The 18,897-nt window shown below is 40.5% G+C and overlaps 1 protein-coding gene across 50 annotated transcripts in view; it reads left to right on the forward strand.

Moving 5' to 3' along the window:
• SORBS1 (sorbin and SH3 domain containing 1) overlaps nucleotides 1-18,897 on the forward strand; it is a 304,222-nt gene that overhangs the window by 65,468 nt on the left and 219,857 nt on the right. For all 50 annotated transcript variants that reach the window (XM_036735337.1, XM_036735348.1, XM_036735343.1 and 47 more), the window contains exon 2: nucleotides 18,660-18,739. The gene's annotated coding sequence lies outside the window, so the exon portion shown is untranslated. The remainder of the gene's footprint in view (nucleotides 1-18,659; nucleotides 18,740-18,897) is intronic.

An 18,897-nucleotide genomic window follows, 5' to 3' on the forward strand; every position in this document is an offset into this window, starting at 1 on the left:
GTTATTTATTCCATATGAGTCTTCCATATTAACATAGCTCCACCCATCTCTCAAGAACGAATTTAATTTCTAGGGAAATATCCAACGATTTTCACCTTGAAGTTCTAAGACATATAGCTGAGGTCTCCTTTTGTAGAAGGAGGGAGAGACAAAGACAGAAATAGAAAGGGACAGAGGCAGAGTGAGAGAAAGAGAGAGACACAGAAACAGACAGAAGAAAGAGACAGAGAGACAGAAACAGAGTGATAGATACAGAGACAAAGACAGAAACAGAAACAGAGACAGAAAGAATGCTTTAATAATAATAGCAAGCATTTATATGTGCCAGGCAATCTACTAAATACTTTTTTTTTTTACAAATATTAACTCATTTGAGCCTTAAGGTAGGTGTTTTTATCCCTATTTTACAATTGAGACAACAAAAGGAGAAGATCTGCCCAGGATCACACAGCTAGTAAATGTCTGAGGCTGGATTTGAATGCAAGTCTTCCTGACTCCAGGTCCAGTGCTCTATCCACTGTGCCACCTAACCATCTTAGTAGCTTAACTGAGAGCCTCAATACAGTTTCAGTTCAGGCTCATAGTTAAGTCTAGGGATATTGGCCTACGGATTTCTTTTTGTCCTTCTATGGTCCACTCCTTTATAGGAAACACTAGCTCACAATGCAGTAAAGATCAGCTTATCTTTCTTTATGTGGGGACAGAATATATTATAAAAGCACATGTAAATTTTTTTTAAAAAGTTAAAAAAGAACAGAAACCTCTGCCTGAGTGTAAGTGATGCCAGTTTATCAGACAGTGATGGGACAGGGGAGGAGGAGGAAATGTAGAGGGGATAAATTCACCAGGTCCCAGTAGTAGCAACGGCCGGGGAAAATTGCAAAATTCTTTCCAGGCAGATCATTCCTTAAGTAGGTCAGTGAGCCAGACAAGGCTCTAATTGCTAGTGATTATATTCAATTAAAGGTAGCAGTGACCTTCACTTGGAATTGCCTGGCCGCTGGTGCACCTCTAATAAATGCTCTGGGCAAAAAGTTTCCTAGACTTTCCCAGTCCCCAGCAACTTCTATTTCCCATGTTCCCTCAGCCCCTCCCTCTAGCTAGGAAAAACTACACTTCCCATCATCGCCTATGCCAATTAAGAGCTCTACTTAAGTGACGATTAAATATAGTTTGCCTCCAATAGCAAAAGAATGGTCACTTCTTATTAGCAATTCCCCCAACTAATGTTTTAGCAGCAACAGCAATAGGGGCAGGAATAAAGCCATAACTCTGGAACCATTACTGGTTGAGGAGAATGAGCAGCTTCATGGGGTTAGAGGCTCCAGCGGAAAGGTAAGGACATTGGATAGCTCCACTCTGAGTAGGGGGCTCTAACCATGCTATGGGAAGCAGTGGTCTGGGCAGCAATCACCACGTCTCCTCTAGTGAAATCTAGGGGTTAGGTCCACTTTATCTACTGTTTCATTGCAGAGTAGAAAGTGTTGTGTAGAGTTCTGAAAGCCGAGTTCAAATTCCAACTTACTTCCAGTGTGGCCACAAACAAGGCATACGTGAGTCTAAGTTTCCTCCTCTTTCATATAGAGATAATCTTATACTACCTACTATTTTACAGAGTTGTGGTGAGGAAAGCACATTTCCAAATTAAAATTCTGGGTAAATGTGAATCGTTAATGATTAGCCTCAAATTAAAGGTTCCTGGACATGTAGGGCGTGAATGTCTCTTAGATGTTTAGAGCCATAGTTTTGGTGACCCACAGGACATTTCACATCTTGTGGAACTCTGGTTCTACTCCCACCCACTTAGCATTTTTAAAATCCTCCCCCAGATGAACTAGAAGAGCCCCACTGCATTTCACCAGACTCTAGTCAGGAATAAAAACAGTATATCCTTGCTAGAGATGGAAGCACTGACATCTTCAATTTTTTTTTCTTAACTGTAATTTCATTGATGTGGAAAGTTTCAGGTGAGGGAGCTCCTTCTACCATGCAGACTGGTAACTGTTATGCAACTTTTTCTCTTAAAGTAATGCAAAAATATGTTTTACATGATTTCATGTGTAAAATTGATATCATATTGCTTGCCTTCTCAGTGGGTAGGGGGAGGTGTGGGAGGGAGGGGGAAACTTTGGAACTCAAAATTTAAAAAGAAAAGAATGTTAAAAAAAATAGATAATGAAGTTTTTTTTTTTTTTGAGCTGAATTTTTGTCTTCCGTAAAATGTAGGTGATTTTTTTTTTCTCCTTTATTTATTTTTAGTTTACCACACATGGTTCTACATAGTTTTGAGTTCCAGTTTTTCTCCCCTCCCTCCCCCCTCCCTCCCCAAGACGGCATGAAGTCTCATATAACTGTCATGTATAACTTCGCATTGAATTAATTTATGCTCTAGTCAAGTCGTGGAGAAGAATTTTGACCAATGGAATGAATCATGAGAAAGAAGAAACAGAACCAAAAAAAAAAACAAAAACAAACAAAAAAAAAAAAAACCCCAAAACCAAAAACAAAAGAGAAGCAGAAAAGGCGAGCATGTAGTGTGCCTCAGTCTGTATTCAAACTTCGCAGTTCTTTCTCTGAATGAAGATAGCATTCTCCATCGTGAGTCCCCTGGAGTTGTCCTTGCCCCTTTAGGTTGCTGAGAGAAGCACAGTATGTCAGGGTTGGTCCTCACGGAATCCACATATCTGTGGCTGTGCACAACGTTCTCCTGGCTCTGCTCCGCTCACTCAGCATTAGGTCGTGTAGGTTTTTCCAGGTTGTTATGAAGTCTGCATCATCCCCATTTCTTATGGCACAATAGTATTCCATCACCTTCATATACCACAGCTTGTTCAGCCATTCCCCAATTGATGGGCATCCCTTTGCTTTCCAATTCTTGGCTACCACAAAGAGAGCTGCTATAAATATTCTTGTACATATGGGTCCTTTTCCCGCTTGCGTGATTTCTTTGGGATACAACCCTAGAAGTGGTATTACTGGGTCAAAGGGTATGAACATTTCTATAGCCCTTTGGGCATAGTTCCACACTGCCCTCCAAAATGGCTGGATCAGCTCGCAACTCCACCAGCAATGCAACAATGTTCCAATTTCCCCACATCCTTTCCAGCATTTATCATTCTCCTGATTTGTTATTTTAGCCAATCTGACAGGAGAGATGTGGTATCTAAGAGTTGTTTTGATTTGCATTTCTCTAATCAGCAGCGATCCAGAGCATTTTTCCATATGCCTGTAGATAGCTTTAATTTCTTCCTCTGAAAACTGCCTGTTCATATCCTTTGACCATTTCTCAATTGGGGAATGGCTTGTATTCCTATATATTTGGCTTAGCTCCCTGTATATTTTAGAAATGAGGCCTTTATCAGAGATACTAGTTGCAAAGATTTTCTCCCAATTTTCTGCTTCCCTCCTAATTCTTGTTGCATTGGCTTTTTTTGTACAAAAACATTTCAATTTGACATAATCAAAATTATCCATTTTGCATTTTGTAATGCTCTCTATCTCTTGTTGGGTCATGAATTCTTTACTTTTCCACAAATCTGATAAGTAAACTATTCCTTGCTTTCCCAAATTACTTAGAGTATCAACTTTTACTCCTAAATCATGAACCCATTTTGACTTTATTTTGGTATATGGTGTAAGATATTGGTCTATGCCCAGTTTTTGCCCTACCATTTTCCAATTTTCCCAACAGTTTTTGTGAAATAGTGAACTCAAAATTTAAAAAGAAAAGAATGTTAAAAAAAAATAGATAATGAAGTTTTTTTTTTTTAAAAAAAGAAAGGTTCCTGGATCACCAAGAGGTTAACTGACTTACCCTGGGTTGGGCAGGCAGTGTGTGTCAGAGGTGGGATCCAACTCTGACCCCAGGGCTAGATCTCTGTCTACTATATCTCTCATTGTTGCCATTTTAATAATAATAACCATAATAATAGCTAGCACTTATATAACACTTTTCAAAGCACTTTGCATATGGTATCTCATTTGGTACTCACAACAGCCCTATGAAGTAAGTGCTATCATTATTATCCCCATTTTACAGAAGAAAACAGGCTAAGGGAAGCTAATCGATTTGCCCAGGATCAGATAGCCAAGTAAATATCTGAGGCTGAATTTGAATGCCCGTCTTTCTGACTCCAAGACCAGTACTCTGTCCACTGCCCCACCTTCTTGCTTTTCATCTTTTTTGAGATGATGAGTAAGTCTGATATGGCTTTTCTCAAATGAACATTTTGTTTTTCAAGGCAAACTGATCTTCAGGGGTGTAGACTCTCCTTCATCTTCTGTGACCCCAGCACAAAAGTTGCTTGTTTGCTGTGTGACCTTGGGGAAGTCACATTCATCTCTGTTTTTTCTCTGTAAAATGAAAGGTTTGGTCCTGATAATCCCTAAAGGCCCTTTAAATCTTAACACCAGGAGAAAGATCCTGTGATGACTGACCACAATTTATCAGCTGGCAGTTCAGCCCTGTGTCACTTGTACTTTGGCTCTGCTCATCAGAATTATGGAGTTGGCAAATGGTTTTTACAAGATCTTTCCCTTCCTAACTTATCATTCCAAGTGCATTCTGAATTTCAAATAACTGCCATGCAAATTCTGTCAATGCCAATCCATTCATAAACGAGGGCTTAAAAGAAAGATGTACAATTTAGGATGGACTCTTGGAGACAGATTTTATGTTGTAAATAGTTCATGTTTTGGGTAGGGGTTGAACTGAATGTGAGGAGCAAACGAGACCACACTTTTCAAACCTCAGAGTTCTATAGAAATCAATCAACAATCATTTATTAAGCACCTACTGCTTGCTAGGCTGTACAGCTAGTACGTTGGGTAGGGGGAGATGCGGGGGAGTGTATAGAAGAGTCAGTTACAACTGAAAATGACTGAACAGCAAACGTATTTATCATGTACACACACACTCTCACACCCATATTTATTTATTTTGGGAGGGTAGATAGTTGGTGCAGTGGATAGAGTGCCAGGTCTGGAGGCAAGAAGATCTGAGTTTGAATCTGGTCTCACATACTTCCTAGCTATGTGACCCTGGGCAAGTCACTTAATCCTGTTTGCCTCAGTTTCCTTGTCTGTAAAATGAGTTGGAGAAGGAAACAGCAAATCACTCTAGTATCTTTGCCAAGAAACCTCCAAATGGGGTCATGAAGAGTCAGACATGACTGAACAACAACAAAGAGGTCCTTTTAAGGCAGCTAGGTGGTGCAGTGGATAGAGCGCAGGGTCTAGAGTCAGGAAGATCTGAATTCAAATGTGAACTCAGACTGTCTGATAGTTGATTGATTGGATTGCATAGGGCTTCATGACTTATATACATTCCGATCACAGTGTTGTGAAGTAGGCCAGTAATTAATACCACCCCCTTTTATGAAAGAAGACATTGATGCTCAGAAACAGTAAGTCATTTGCTCAGTGGCTGGTTAGTAGTAGAGTTAAGACGTTAAGACTAGAACCCAGGTCCCTTGCTTTCCTAGGCAGGGCTTCTTCCAGTCTCTTTGGTCCTCAGGAGCACAGGTGCTGAAAAGAGGACAAGATTTGTCATCAGGTGACCTGGGTGTGCATCCTGACTTTGGCATTTGTTTCCTCTGTGACCTTCAGCAAATGGTTTTTCTTTTCTGAGCCTCAGTTTCTTTATTTGATAAAGTGAAGGACTTGAACTAGATAATCTATAAGGGTTTTTGCAGCCCTAAGCCCTGTGACTTGTCTTTCTGTCTAGGATTCTGACCTCTGTTGTTCACAGTGCCAAGCAAACCAGAACATCTGGCTTCCCTTGGTAGGGGAGATTATGGTTGGACATGTCCTTGGTGGTGGGAAATTCCTTTAATCTGGGACAGAGGAGAGTTCATTGAGGTTAGATGGGATGTTTTTAAATCCCTAGAACTCCCATGGTCCCAGATTGCTGCTGGCTTACTTCCAAGAATTAAGTACCAAGTTGGAATTTTGGTGCATCCTGGGACTTGGGGAAAGCGTCTCCTCTTACACTTTGGTCCTAATTTGCAGAAGAGGATGTGGGCCTGGGGATGAATTTGCCTAGTCAGGATGTGAGTTAATTATAAACTATTAGGTTGGGGTGGGAAGTAGAATGAGAAAACTATTTCTTTAAAAAAAAAAAAAAAGAAAGAAAATGTCTAGGACAAAGGTCTAAACAAAGGTCTTACCAGGTACAAATGATGGGTCCAGAGGTGGAAGGCGGAGTACAGGGCTGAGACAAGTCAAGTCAGCATGCATTTATCAAGTGCCTACTATGTGTCAGGCACTATACTGGGAATACAGAGAAAGGCAAAAACCGCTCCTGCTTTCCAGGAAGTCACAGTGTAACAGAGGAAAAAAACATGAAAACAATTATGTACAAACAACATACATAGAGAATAACTTGAAGGTAATCTCAGAGGGAAGGCAGTAATTGCATTGAAGTGAATCGGGAAAGGTTTCTTGCAGAAAAGAGATACTTGGGTCCATCAATCACCCTTGCTTGTGGAATTCCTCATCCCTCTTGCCTATCCAGTAAGCTTGGCCTTCTCTGGAAGAAAGACCAGCCCATGATAGGGAAATGAGGCTGGGAAGATGGAGCAATTTGGGGAAAATGACCTAGGCAGGGGTGGGGAACCTGTGACCTCAAGGCCACATGTGGTTCTCTAGGTCCTCAAGTGTGGCCCTTTGACTGAATCCAAACCTCACAGAATTGTTCTGTGAACCGTAGCGCTAGAGCTAGAGTGCGTCACAGGTGCATATATATTGGCCTGTTGCTATACCCTCACCATGTCCTGATTCATGTGACTTTGAATACTTTTAAAAAAAAAAAATTAAAGGGCATTCTCAGACTTAGTGGAAAGATGCAATGCCATGACTTGAAATTGAAGTTTTCCGCTGATGGAAAAGAAATCAGCTCCAGGAAATCATTTGGCCTCTCTGGGCCTCAATTTCCTCCTCCAAAAAGTGAAGGAGGTTGAACTAGATGACCTCTTAATTCCCTTTGAGTTCAAACATTCTATGACTCAAAGCAAGAGAATGCATTCTTAAATGTGTATCAAGGATAATAGCATAATATTCTGGACGAGATTTTCGTTTTCTCACTTTAGAGTCTCTCTTTGCTTCAGTCTGAGATGGAGATAGGTTGGTACAGAGATGAATTTTGGAGCTAAGGAGCAGAATAGCTGGAACTCCTTGGGCTAGATACCATTATAGATGTGGCCCAATGGGGTTACATCAACCAGTATGCCATCTGCATCCATTGTATTTGTGTTGAATGAGAAAATGAATTTGTTTCAAATGGATGAACCCCAGTACAAAAATGCTGCCCAGATTTATGGCTGTGGATGTCTGGCTTTCCCTGGTTTTGGCCCCCAAAATCATGGTTGTTGTTTGTAAAGATAAAAATACTACTACTACTACTAATATATATATAATATTAATGTAAATAAATTATAATAAATAATAATAATATTTACTAATAATAGAAGTCAGGGTCACCATAAAGTATCTCCAGAGGGCTTTTGTAGGAGATGACTTTAATTTTCAAAGCTGATGTATTGGGGGCAGAGCCAAGATTAGGGGTAGGCAAGGTGGACAAAAAGTCACTCTTGCACAGTGTCATACAGAAGGAAGAATCTTCAAATTCAGAGGGAGAACAATTTTCAGACTTTGAGGTGAACAACTGCTTTGTATCAGCTCTGTAACCAAGGCACTTCATCTATGAGTGCAAGCTGCCTTAAAGAGAGGTCTGCAACAGTCTTTCAGCTTATACCCAATCCAGCTTGCCCATCCACTGATGGGAGTGTGGCAGGGCTGGCAGATTGAAGTCCAGAGAGGAAGCAGGTGACACTTTTTGGTGGCACAGGAACTAGGGCCATACTTGACCCAACAATGACTACATCAGGTCATAGGGGATGCAGTTTTATAGTCATGCAATGGTGTGTCTGGGGAAGGCTTTATACTGGAATTTGTTCTGGGAATCTGGGAGATTGTTTTCAAGGCCAAAGAAGGGATCATTTTACGCAACAGAATGTAAAAGATGCAACCTTTCTTGAAACCTGGGGAAAATACAAGAATTTAAAAAAAAAAAAGAAATTGAGAAAAGTTGAAATTAAATCACTTCTTGTTATTCTGATCCATTTCCCTGAGGGCTGGAGTGTCTCATGGGCATTTGGACCTTTGCCCATTAGCCATAAAATTATAGATTATTAGAGATCAGATACTTCTTAACTGGGGTTGTTGATTTATATTTTAAAATATTTTCATAGCTGCATTTCAAAATATTTGATTGCCTTTGTAATTCTAGGTATTTTAGTTTATGCAATTAAAAAAAAAGTTATCCTGAGAAGGGGTCCATAGGCTATACCATTCTGCTGTAGGAGTTCACAACACCAAAGAGTTTAAGACCTCTTCACTCAGATTAGAAGCTCCTTGAAGATAGACACCATGTCTTTGTTGTTCGGTCATTTTCAGTCGTGTTTGATGCTTCGCGATCTCATTTGGGGTTTTCTTGGCAAAGATACAGGAGTGGTTTGCCATTTTGTTCTCCAGCTCATTTTACAGTTGAGGAAACTGAGGCAAATGTGGTTAAGTGACTTGTCCAGGGTCACACAGCTAGTAAATATATGAGGCCAGATTTGAACTCAGGAAGATGAGTCCAGATCTGGTGCTCTCTCCACTGTGCCACCTAGCTACCCACACCACATCTAATACTTTTAAAAATCTTTTACAGTGACTAACACAATACTTCATACACAATAGATAATAGGTAAATGTTTGTTTTGATTTCTTTAGGAGGCATTTGAGGTTGCTGCTCCAGGATTTGATTGACAGCTTAGTTTGGCTATTTGACTGGATGGTTTGCTGTGGAAAGATGAAGTTCCATGTACAGGGGCAGTAGCAGAGCCTAAGGTTAATTATAAAGTTAATTGGGTCCCCTGATTAGGTTGTAGAGGCATTAAACATGATCCAGTACTTATCTGGGAAATCTGAGTTGTAAAAAGAAAAGACTTCCTTGGAATAAAGGAATCATTTTAATCCAGGTTATCTCTTATAATGAAGATTATACTGTATCCTGAGTGTGGGGTTTGGGGAGGTTAATAATTAACTCACGGGGATGATGGCTGAGTGCTTTATAGTAGTGACTACAGCAGCCCTTATGGTGTCTTTCAGGGGGTCTGCTTTCAAGTTCAGATAGCAGAGAACCGTATATATAGTCAATATTCTGATGAATTAAGAGGAGCCAGAAGGGGTGAGTTAGTATTTCTTAAAATCCCCAGTATCCCACCAATAAGCTGTTGTGACAATGTAGAACTGTAGCCATAGTGGCCATCTGGGCTGATGGGCCCTGGCAGACTATATCTCTGTTAGACTGCAAAGTCAGACATTTCAAGCTCTGATCCCTGTAGATCTGTCAAATGTTGTTGTGTGTAATAGGCCTCGTCAAGGGAAGGTTTGATGTGAGAAAATGACATGTTGCTGACTTTTCTGGGTAGGAAATCATCCAAAGTTACCCAGGGGCTGGTTCTGGTTTGTCAATAGTATGTTTGCTCATCTTCTTGAAATAATATATCTACCTCATGCCTCATTGGCCCCCCAAGCAGATAAGTAACCACAAGATGGAAATGGAAGAAGAAAAAAAAGGTAGCCAGCAGAGTTTGGCCAGGTTTCAGGCATAATATTGATCTGAAGTGTTCCAGTTTGTGGTAGATAGGGTGTCGGCTGCTTTTGAGCTATTCCTTGAAGGCTGCTTTGGTGGTTAAGCATTCCTGGTCCCAAAGATTGTAGTTTTGTTTTGCTAGTATTAACTGCCATGAATAGAAGATACGTAGGTGCCATAAGTGGTTGGACCCTGGCACTGAGACAGGACAGTCCCAGTTCTTTGGCTGGAAATATTGGCCTTTATGAGATACTGGGTTGAGTCAAGGTGGGCCAGGGTCTTGTCAGAGACCCGGCTGCTTGAAAGCTGCTCTTCATCTGCTCAAGCCAAATTATTCTAGAGACTGCTGAAAACATCTCTTATTTTACAGGTGAGGAAACTGAGGCACAGAGAGAGCAAATGACTTGTCAAGGTAATGTAGCTAGTAAGTATGTCAGGTGTATCTTAGGAGCTATAATGAGAGAGGAGCCTGCATAACAGTGAAAAGTTGCAAACTCCTAAAAATCATTGACTTCCTTTGCGTTTCTGTTGGGGTTGCCATATTAGTGATAGCCATTATCTTATCTATGTGAATTTTGAACCCCTTGGGGGAACTGCAAGGAATTCCGTTTCCTCTTGTTTGAATCTATCTATCTACCTATCTCTTCAATATGGAATAGTCTTAGGATTATGAGAACTTTCTACGATACCCAGATTTCTGCATTTAATCACTAGTACCTACAAAGCCTTTCTTCTCTCTTGGGAACAGTACAGGTTTAGTTGGCTTTAGACATTCACAATGGAAATGATGCTTAAAACCAAGGCAAAGGGAACACAGCCTTGTTTCCAGATCAGAAAGCATCCTGAGTATGCTCTTCTTTTTCCACACCTGAGACAGTGTTCCATATCTTTGACTCTGACTTCCATTCCTTGTGCCTTTCTTTACCACTAGCCTGAAACCCAAATTCCAAATCAAGGCCTGCATCCTAAGACTCTTCTTTCCTTGTGCACCCCGCCTGGCTGGCATCCTTGGGCACCAACCTGAGCCCATAAACTTGGTCTCTGAACCTTTAGCCTGGTAGTGAGGACTGACTTTAGTTTAGCTTTCTCATGCTCAGGTCTCACAGTGATCATATCTTCTTTTGATATGAATTTGTTTCTCCCCTATATCCATTATCTGCATGCTGGTGTGCTCATTCTCAACTAGTCCAGCTTGACTCCTTGTTCTGGTACTCCAGGCAGATCTTGACCCATTTCACTCTGAAGCTCATAGATTGGATCGCAATAGGTTCCTGCCCAAACCTGACTTAATGGCTATATTTTGGGCCCTCCTGGCTCAGAGTGAATGTCAATGATAACTGTTCCTCTTTTGAGTAGCAACTCTGAGGGTCTTCCCCTCCCAGTTTGATTTCTTTTTCTTTTTTCTAATTAAAGGGGCCATCCTATGACTCACTTCTTAAAGAGGCCTATTCACTGAATGGGCGTTACCTCACTCAAAGTGAGAACTTGAAAAGGACTTAGCCTAAAAGGGCCAGGGTCTCCTATTGCATCCTGGCCATCTCCAGTCATCCTGATGAACATCAGGCCACTGGACCCAGATGGCTCTGGAGGAGGAAGTGAGACTGGTGACCTTGCGCAGCCCTCCCTCACTCAAATCAAAGTCAACTACAAGTCATGTCATCATTTCCCTGATGTCATGGTCCTCTTCGAGAATGAAGGACAAACACAATTTGCATGCTTATTCTCAGCCAGTCCAGCTTGACTCCTTGTTCTGGTCCTCCAGGCAGATCTTGTACCATAGGGCCCTTATGACATGCCTTGGTGCATAGAGGCCAAGCTTACAATGCTATTGAGTGAGAAGCTGGATGATAAGGCTACTCTGTAGGGTTTACCAGAATGCTTAAAATTTATTAAGATAATTATGGGACTGTAAACAATCACTCAGCCCTAGAAGTCATCATTGACAAAGTATAGACATGGATAGAGTATTGCAAAGTTAAAATATTCTCTCAAAATCACAATATTACATGTTAAATGTTATTTTCTAGTCATCCTTTATGCTCATTTAAAAAAAATGCCAAATCATTTTCTTTATAAAGTAATCACAAAGCTTAAGTTCCAAGGACAGTGTTTTAGGGAGGTCTTAATAAATGCTATCTGTCTTATGGTTTAACATTGAATTTTTTTTTTCTATTAAGTACAAATGGAACTTAAAGCCTTCTTCATTATTAAAGGGCAAAGTCAATTTCTAACCTTGAGAAATTGATTTAGAGTAGGAAAGGACCTTAGAGATCATCTAGTCCAATTCCCTCAGGAAACTAAGACCCAATGAGGTTGAATGACTTGCCTGAGATTATATAGGCAGCAAATAGAAGAGACAAAACTCAGGTCCTCTGACTGCAAGGCCATTTGTCCATGTCACAGGACTGCCATTGTTTGTAATATTTGTTTCTCAACTCTTATCTCCTTTTTTTTTGATAAATAATATAACCTGGTGAAGGATGGTGGCTTAGCAGTACCAAATCTCAAACTGTATTACAAAGCAGTAATTATTAAAACAATCTGGTACTGGCTAGGAAATACAATGGTGGGTCAGTGGAATAGATTAGGTACACAATACACAGTAGTAAATGACTACAGCAATCTAGTGTTTGATAAACCCAGAGATGCAAGCTTTTAGAATAAGAACTCACTATTTGACAAAAATTTGACAAAAAACTAGAAAGTAGTTTGGTACAAACTAGATATTGACCAACATTCACACCACATACCAAGATAAAGTCAAAATGAGTATATGGTTTAGACATAAAAGATGATATTATAAGCAAATTAGGGGAGCATCGAAAATTTTACCTGTCAGATCTATGGACAAGGGAAGAATTTATGACCAAACAAGAGATAGAGAACATTATGGTATGTAGAATGGATGATTTTGATTCATTAAATTGAAAAGTGTTTGTACAAATAAAACCAATGCAGCCAAGATTAGAGGGAAAACAGGAAATTGGGAAAACATTTTTACAGCAAATTTCTCTGACAAAATCCTCATTTCTTATAGAGAACTGAGTCAAATATATAACAGTGTTATTCCCCAGTTGACAAATGGTCAAAGGATATGTGGACAGACAATTTTCAGAAGAAGAGATTATAACTATCTATAGTCATATGAAAAAATGCTCTAAATCACTATTGATTAGAGAAACACAACTTAAAACAAGTCTAAGGTACCACTTACCACCTATCAGATTGGCTAATAAAATAAAAGGCTAATAAATAATAAATAAAATTTAAAAATAATAAGTAAATAAAATAAAAGGAAAATGCCAAATGTTGGTGGGGATGTGGAAAAATTGGCATGATAATGCACTGTTGGTGGAGCTGTGAACTGACCTAACCATTCGGGAGTGCAATTTGGAACTATTCCCAAAGGGCTATAAAATTGTACATACTCTTTGACCTGGCTATATCAGTACTAGGTCTATATCTCAAAGAAATCAAAGAAAACAGAAAAGGACTTATGTGTACAGAAATATTTATAGCAACTTTTTTGTGGTAGCAAAGAATTGGAAATCGAGGAGATGCCCATCAATTGGGGAATGGCCGAACAAATTATGATATAAAATTGTGATGGAATACTGTTGCGTAATAAAGAATGATGAACTGGATGCTTTCGGAAAAACATGGAAAGGCCTATATGAACTAATGCAAAGAGAAGTGAGCAGAACTAAGAGAACACTGTACAAAGTAACAGCAATATTATACAATGATCAATTGTAAATGGCTTAACTCTTCTGAGCAATTCAATGATTAAGGACAATTCTGAAAGACTTATGATGAAAAATGCTATCCACCTCCAGAGAAAGAACTGATGGAGTCTGAATGCATATTGAAGCATACTTTTAAAAAAATTCTTTCTTTTTCTTTCTTTTTGGGCTTGTTTTCTTTTGGAACATGGCTAATATGGAAATATGTTTTGCATGATTGCACATGTATAACCTATATATCAAATTGCTTGCCTTCTCAAGGAGAGGAGGGAAGGAGAGAATTTGGAACTCAAAATTTTAAAAAATGTTAAAATTTTAAGCAAAAAAAAATATAACCTGAAAATCATCTTTCTCTTATTAATGTTCCAACTCGTAGATTTTTGGCATGAGGCAGCTAGATAGTGCAGTGGATGGAGTGCTGGGCCTGGAGTCAGGAACCCTCCTCTTCCTGAGTTCAAATCCACCCTCAGATACTTACTAACCATGTGGCCTTGGGCAAATTGCTTAACCCTGTTGGCCTCAATTCTTCATTTGTAAAGTAAGCTGGAGAAGGAAATGGCAAACCACTCCAGTATTTTTGCCAAGAAAACCCAAATGGGGTCATGAAGAGTCAGACATGTCTGAAAAACAACTCAACAACAACAATGTGATATAATGGAAAGACTCCCCCCACCCCAATCTTCATGGGGTCAGAAATTCTTTACAAATCAAATTTTGCGAACCTTGTATACTCTGAAACAGTTTAAATTGTTCTAGGATGAGATCCAAAGGGCCGTTATCATTCACTGCAGACTAATGAAAGACTCTGGAATTTGGTGCAATGGTGTCGTCCTATACGTTTTTTTTATTAGCAAAAGAAAATGGGCACCCCAATTAGGGATTCCAAAGGAAGATTAAACCCTTAAAAATTAAGTTGTGTTTTCACAGAGTAATTCCCCTGATATTTTCAAGCCAATGGCTAAGAGGCAGTAGACCTGGCTAAAAAAAATCTGAGTAGCATATGGACAGTCTGGGCAGTCATATGGCCAGTTCAGGTAATAGTCTTGGTTCCCCTTCTTTTTTTGGAAGACATTCTGGAGACTACAGAGTCTTATAGGCAACTGCAGAGTTTTGTCTGGCTTTGTGCTTCTCCTTCGAAGGATCAGAGGAGGAGCACTGCTGGGTGTCAGCTGGTGCTAATCTGGTGAAATTATCTGAGTTACGTTGGTCTGCTGCTAGAAGACAAGCTGTTCAGCAGAGCAGTGAGAGAAATTTGGTCTTCTGTTGACTACAGTTCATCATCATCCCATCATATCTTAGAATTTAGAGTTAATGGGGTCCTTAGACACCAACTAGTCCAGCCCTGCATTTTACATATGGGAAAAGTGAGGTTCAGAGAGGTAGAGCAACTTGCCCAAGGACATATGGGGAATCAAATGGCAGAGCCTTAGTTTCTTCACTTGTACAATGGGGGTGGGGTGGGGTGGGGGTGGGGAGTTGGATTAGGTGGACTCTGAATTCCCTTTTAACTCCAGATCTGTGTATGATCCTATGGAGAGCCCATTTCCTTGGAGCTGAAATCCGGGGCTTCTTTTATTATATCATGCTGCCCCTCAGTTCTGTTCTCAATGAGTTGTGAAGGGCTGTAGCATGACCAATAATAGCAGAGTCTCATGAGTAACCAAACCAGATGTGGGAAGGAAGTTTCTTCAGTTGTTTCTACTAGGGGTGGGGAGTGGAGAGAGTTTTGGAATATGTAGGAGTTCCAGGGTTTGGGGCCCACTTGTGGTTCATGAAATTGAATGAGGCCCTAGAATCTGTCATGGCTGATCTTGGGTTTCACCCCCCTGGCAAGATGGATGAAGGTATGCCTTGGTGGCCTTGACTGAACTTCTGTGAGTTCAGTCAGGGTAGAGCTTGTCCCATTTTCTTGACCTGTTCTGCTGGATACGTAGCAGCAACATGTCCTGATTCCTCAGTATAAGTAAAGCCCAGTGTGGCCATCAGGGTGAGCTCATCTTTTGTAATCAGAGCTTGGCCCCCATCTAATTTGAAAACATTGCCTTGTTTCATCCCATTGAGTTCTTGACAGTCAACTACAGAGTTCAGGATCACCATTGACTACATCCTGACCATAGTGCCTACAGTGCCACTTTGGAGGTGTGACTCTGTGGCAGGTCCTTGAATATATGGGTCATGCCATGGGTGACCAGGTTCATGCCAACCCATCATCTACACATCAGTACTCTCCCTCCCTCTGTCCCTCCTTCCCTCCAGCCCTCCTTTCTCCCATTTTCCTTCCTTTCCTTCCTTCCTTCCTTCCTTCCTTCCTTCCTTCCTTCCTTCCTTCCTTCCTTTCATTTCTTTCCTCCTTCCCTCCCATGTCTCTTCCTTCCTTCCTTCCTTCCTTCCTTCTTTCCTTTCATTTCTTTCCTCCTTCCCTCCCATGTCTCTTCCTTCCTTCCTTCCTTCCTTCCTTCCTTCCTTCCTTCCTTCCTTCCATCCTTCCTTCCTTCCTTCCTTCTTTATGGATATATGTATTGTCTCTCTCCCCTTTTTCCGCAACCCTTCCTTATAACAACAATAATAAAATAACTAAGGAAAAACAATGACAAGGTATGAGACATTCTGCCCTAATCGCTGTGCCCTTCTCCCAATTCTCTGCCAAGAGAGGGAGGTATATTTCATTATCTGTTCTCAGGAGCAATTATTGTTTTTTTTCCAATTACTCAGAATTTGGCTGCCTTTTAGTAATCTTTTCATTGGGTGACCAGTTTCCAAGTGTGTGGCTCTTTGGTTGAGGTCAAGAAAGGCCTCATGCAGAATGTTAGTGAGTGAGAGATTGACTTGGATAGACTCTTGAGGGAACCTTTCCTGGTTGATCAGTCTCTGTCGTTTGTCTAGTCTGCTGTTAAAGTGCTCTTGGAGAAATCATGGGTCTGAGTAGGTCTGCAGGAGTGAGGGAAGGGCTATAAGTGGTAGGAGAACTGAGATCACTGAAAGAAAGAGCCATACCTAAAGCATAACTACCTTGGTTTGCAAGACCTGAAGCTCCTTAGAGTTCATCTCAATGGGATGCAATGGAAAGAGTGTTGTTGCTAATTTCTGCTTGTATGACCTTAAGAAGTAACCTTGACTTGTTTCCTTGACCATAAAATGGGGGGGGGCAGAGACTAGATGATTTCTAAGTTCAGTCCTAAATCTATGATCCCATGACCTTGGGTGGTGGCTTCCTCAAAGGTACAGTAGGAATAGTGCTAGCTCTTGATTCAGAGGACTGGGGTTCAAAACCTAGCTCTAGTGTCTCTTGGGCAGCTAGGTGGCACAGTGGATAGAGCTCTGGCCCTGGATCAGGAGGACTTGAGTTCAAATCCAGCCTTAGACACATACTAGCTTTGTGACCCTGGGCAAGTCACTTAATCCTGTTTGCCTCAGTTTCCTTATCTGTCAAATGAGCTGGAGAAGGAAATGACAAACCACTCCAGTCTCTTTGCCTAGAAATCTCAAGTGGGGTCATGAAGAGTCGGACAGACTAATAGACTAGACAACAACAACAAAAACACCTCTTACCTATGTGGCCCCAGACAACCTTCTTCACATTTCATTTCATCCTCTATAAAATGAAAAGCATTGGAGCAGAAGATCTCTAAGTTTACTTCCAGCTCAAAATGATCAGTACTCTCATTTGCTATGATTTCGATACCATCTGCAAATGTTTTTCCTTTTGGGGTGGGGGTTTGGGGACCTGATAATTGATTTAACACCCAAATTCAGTGGACCAGATGGCAACAAAGAATATGGAAAAATTAGTGTGAAAATATGACCAAAGTACATTAATCCAGTTTCAGGTTTGGAAGATTTTTGAACCATTGCTACACTTAAATTGAACGATGATTCATGGAAAGCTTCTTGTTAAGAAGCAAACCTTTAGGAAAACTAATAACCATTTATTTAGCTTTTCCAATGGGGATCTGGTTTTCCACTAGAAGAAAATAATATTATAGAATATGTACAAGAAAGTGGGTTGGACACCTCAAGAGTATTATATTTCCTTTTGATGAAAGACCTTATGAAGTTTAATATGGTCATGCCATTTTTCCATAGTATCCAGACTAGTATCAGGTGGAGAGAATACTGGGCCCTACTCTCTGTTTCTCTCTGGTTTCTGGACAAACCAGATTTTGAGTTAGTTCTTGCCCATTTGGGGCCAGGGTTTTCTCACCTCTAAAATGAAGGTATTAAATTGGACGATCTTTAAAGGTCCTTTCTAGCCTATGCACAAGACCATCTGTGAATACCAGTGATGCAGATATATAAAGTGATGAAGAAATAAACATGGATGGCACCAAGGTGTCTTCAGACACCCTCTCTCTCTCCCATAGCAACATGGGTCTAGGTCAATATGTTGAGAGAGGGGACATGTAATCTAATAACCTTATTTTACAAATGTGGAAACTGAGGCCCAGGGAAGTTAAGTGATTTGCCCAAGGTCACACAGGTTTGAAGTATCAAAGGTAGGATCCTCTGACTTTTTTCCTCTATACAACAATACTTTGCTGTCTCTGTTCCTGGGTCTAGCTAAATCGATGGGTTTCTCTTTTCCTGAAGATATAGCAAAAGACAGTGTAAGCTATAAGGAGAAGGCAGGGAAGGCAAAGAGATGGGGAGCCCAGTGGGAGATTCATAGGGAAAAGATGCAGTCCTCACAATCCTTTGCCGTAAGCATCCAAATTGGGATCAAGGTGAATCTGTTTATGTTGGTTCCTTTCTATCAAATGACTTGAGGGACATATGCAATTTTCAAATTACAGGGGTTGCTGAATCAAGGCAGATTCTGTTTTCTGATATATGCCCTCCAAAGATCCTTTAATCAACAAGCATTTATTAAGTGCTTACTATGTGCTAGGCACTGTATTAAGTGCTAGGGATACACTGGAAAAAAAAAGTGAAAGACTCTGCCCTCAAGGAGCTTCCATTCTAATGACTATAGCAAGAAACTTCTTGTTCTTGTGTTAAGCAGGTACCCAAGAGTGTGTGAATGGGGAACCTTCCCTTGAGTGTGTAGAAAGTTGCTCATTTATGCTTGTACCAGTGACTCGGTATGGAAAAACAAATTCTTAATCAAAATGTGGTTTTGTGAAAAGACTTTCGCTACCATTGTCAGCTTTCTTTGTTGTCAAACTCCAACAGTAATCCTTTTTTAAAAATCTTAAACAGAATGTGGCATCTGAATTATGCCTGGGAAAAATAGCAAGTGTTGTGATGACTTATTCCGTGTTTTTGTTTTTTAATTTTAGGAGTTGAGTCCAGAGAAGTTTGCACCCGCTCTGCTCAGGACTTCAGTCCCAATGTCTCTTATCATCACCTCTACCCATTGGTAGGTTTTATTTTTTAAATGGTTCTGGTGGAAAGTGCTCCAGTCTCTCTCGGATTATTTTTCTCCAGGCTATGTCTTAGCCTAGTTTGATGTCCGGTATGAGTCACACAGTACAATAGAAGGACCACTGCATGAGGCACCAGTGGGCTGGGCATTCT

Source organism: Trichosurus vulpecula, chromosome 8, assembly GCF_011100635.1.
Source record: "Trichosurus vulpecula isolate mTriVul1 chromosome 8, mTriVul1.pri, whole genome shotgun sequence".
Taxonomy (NCBI): Eukaryota; Metazoa; Chordata; class Mammalia; order Diprotodontia; family Phalangeridae; genus Trichosurus; species Trichosurus vulpecula.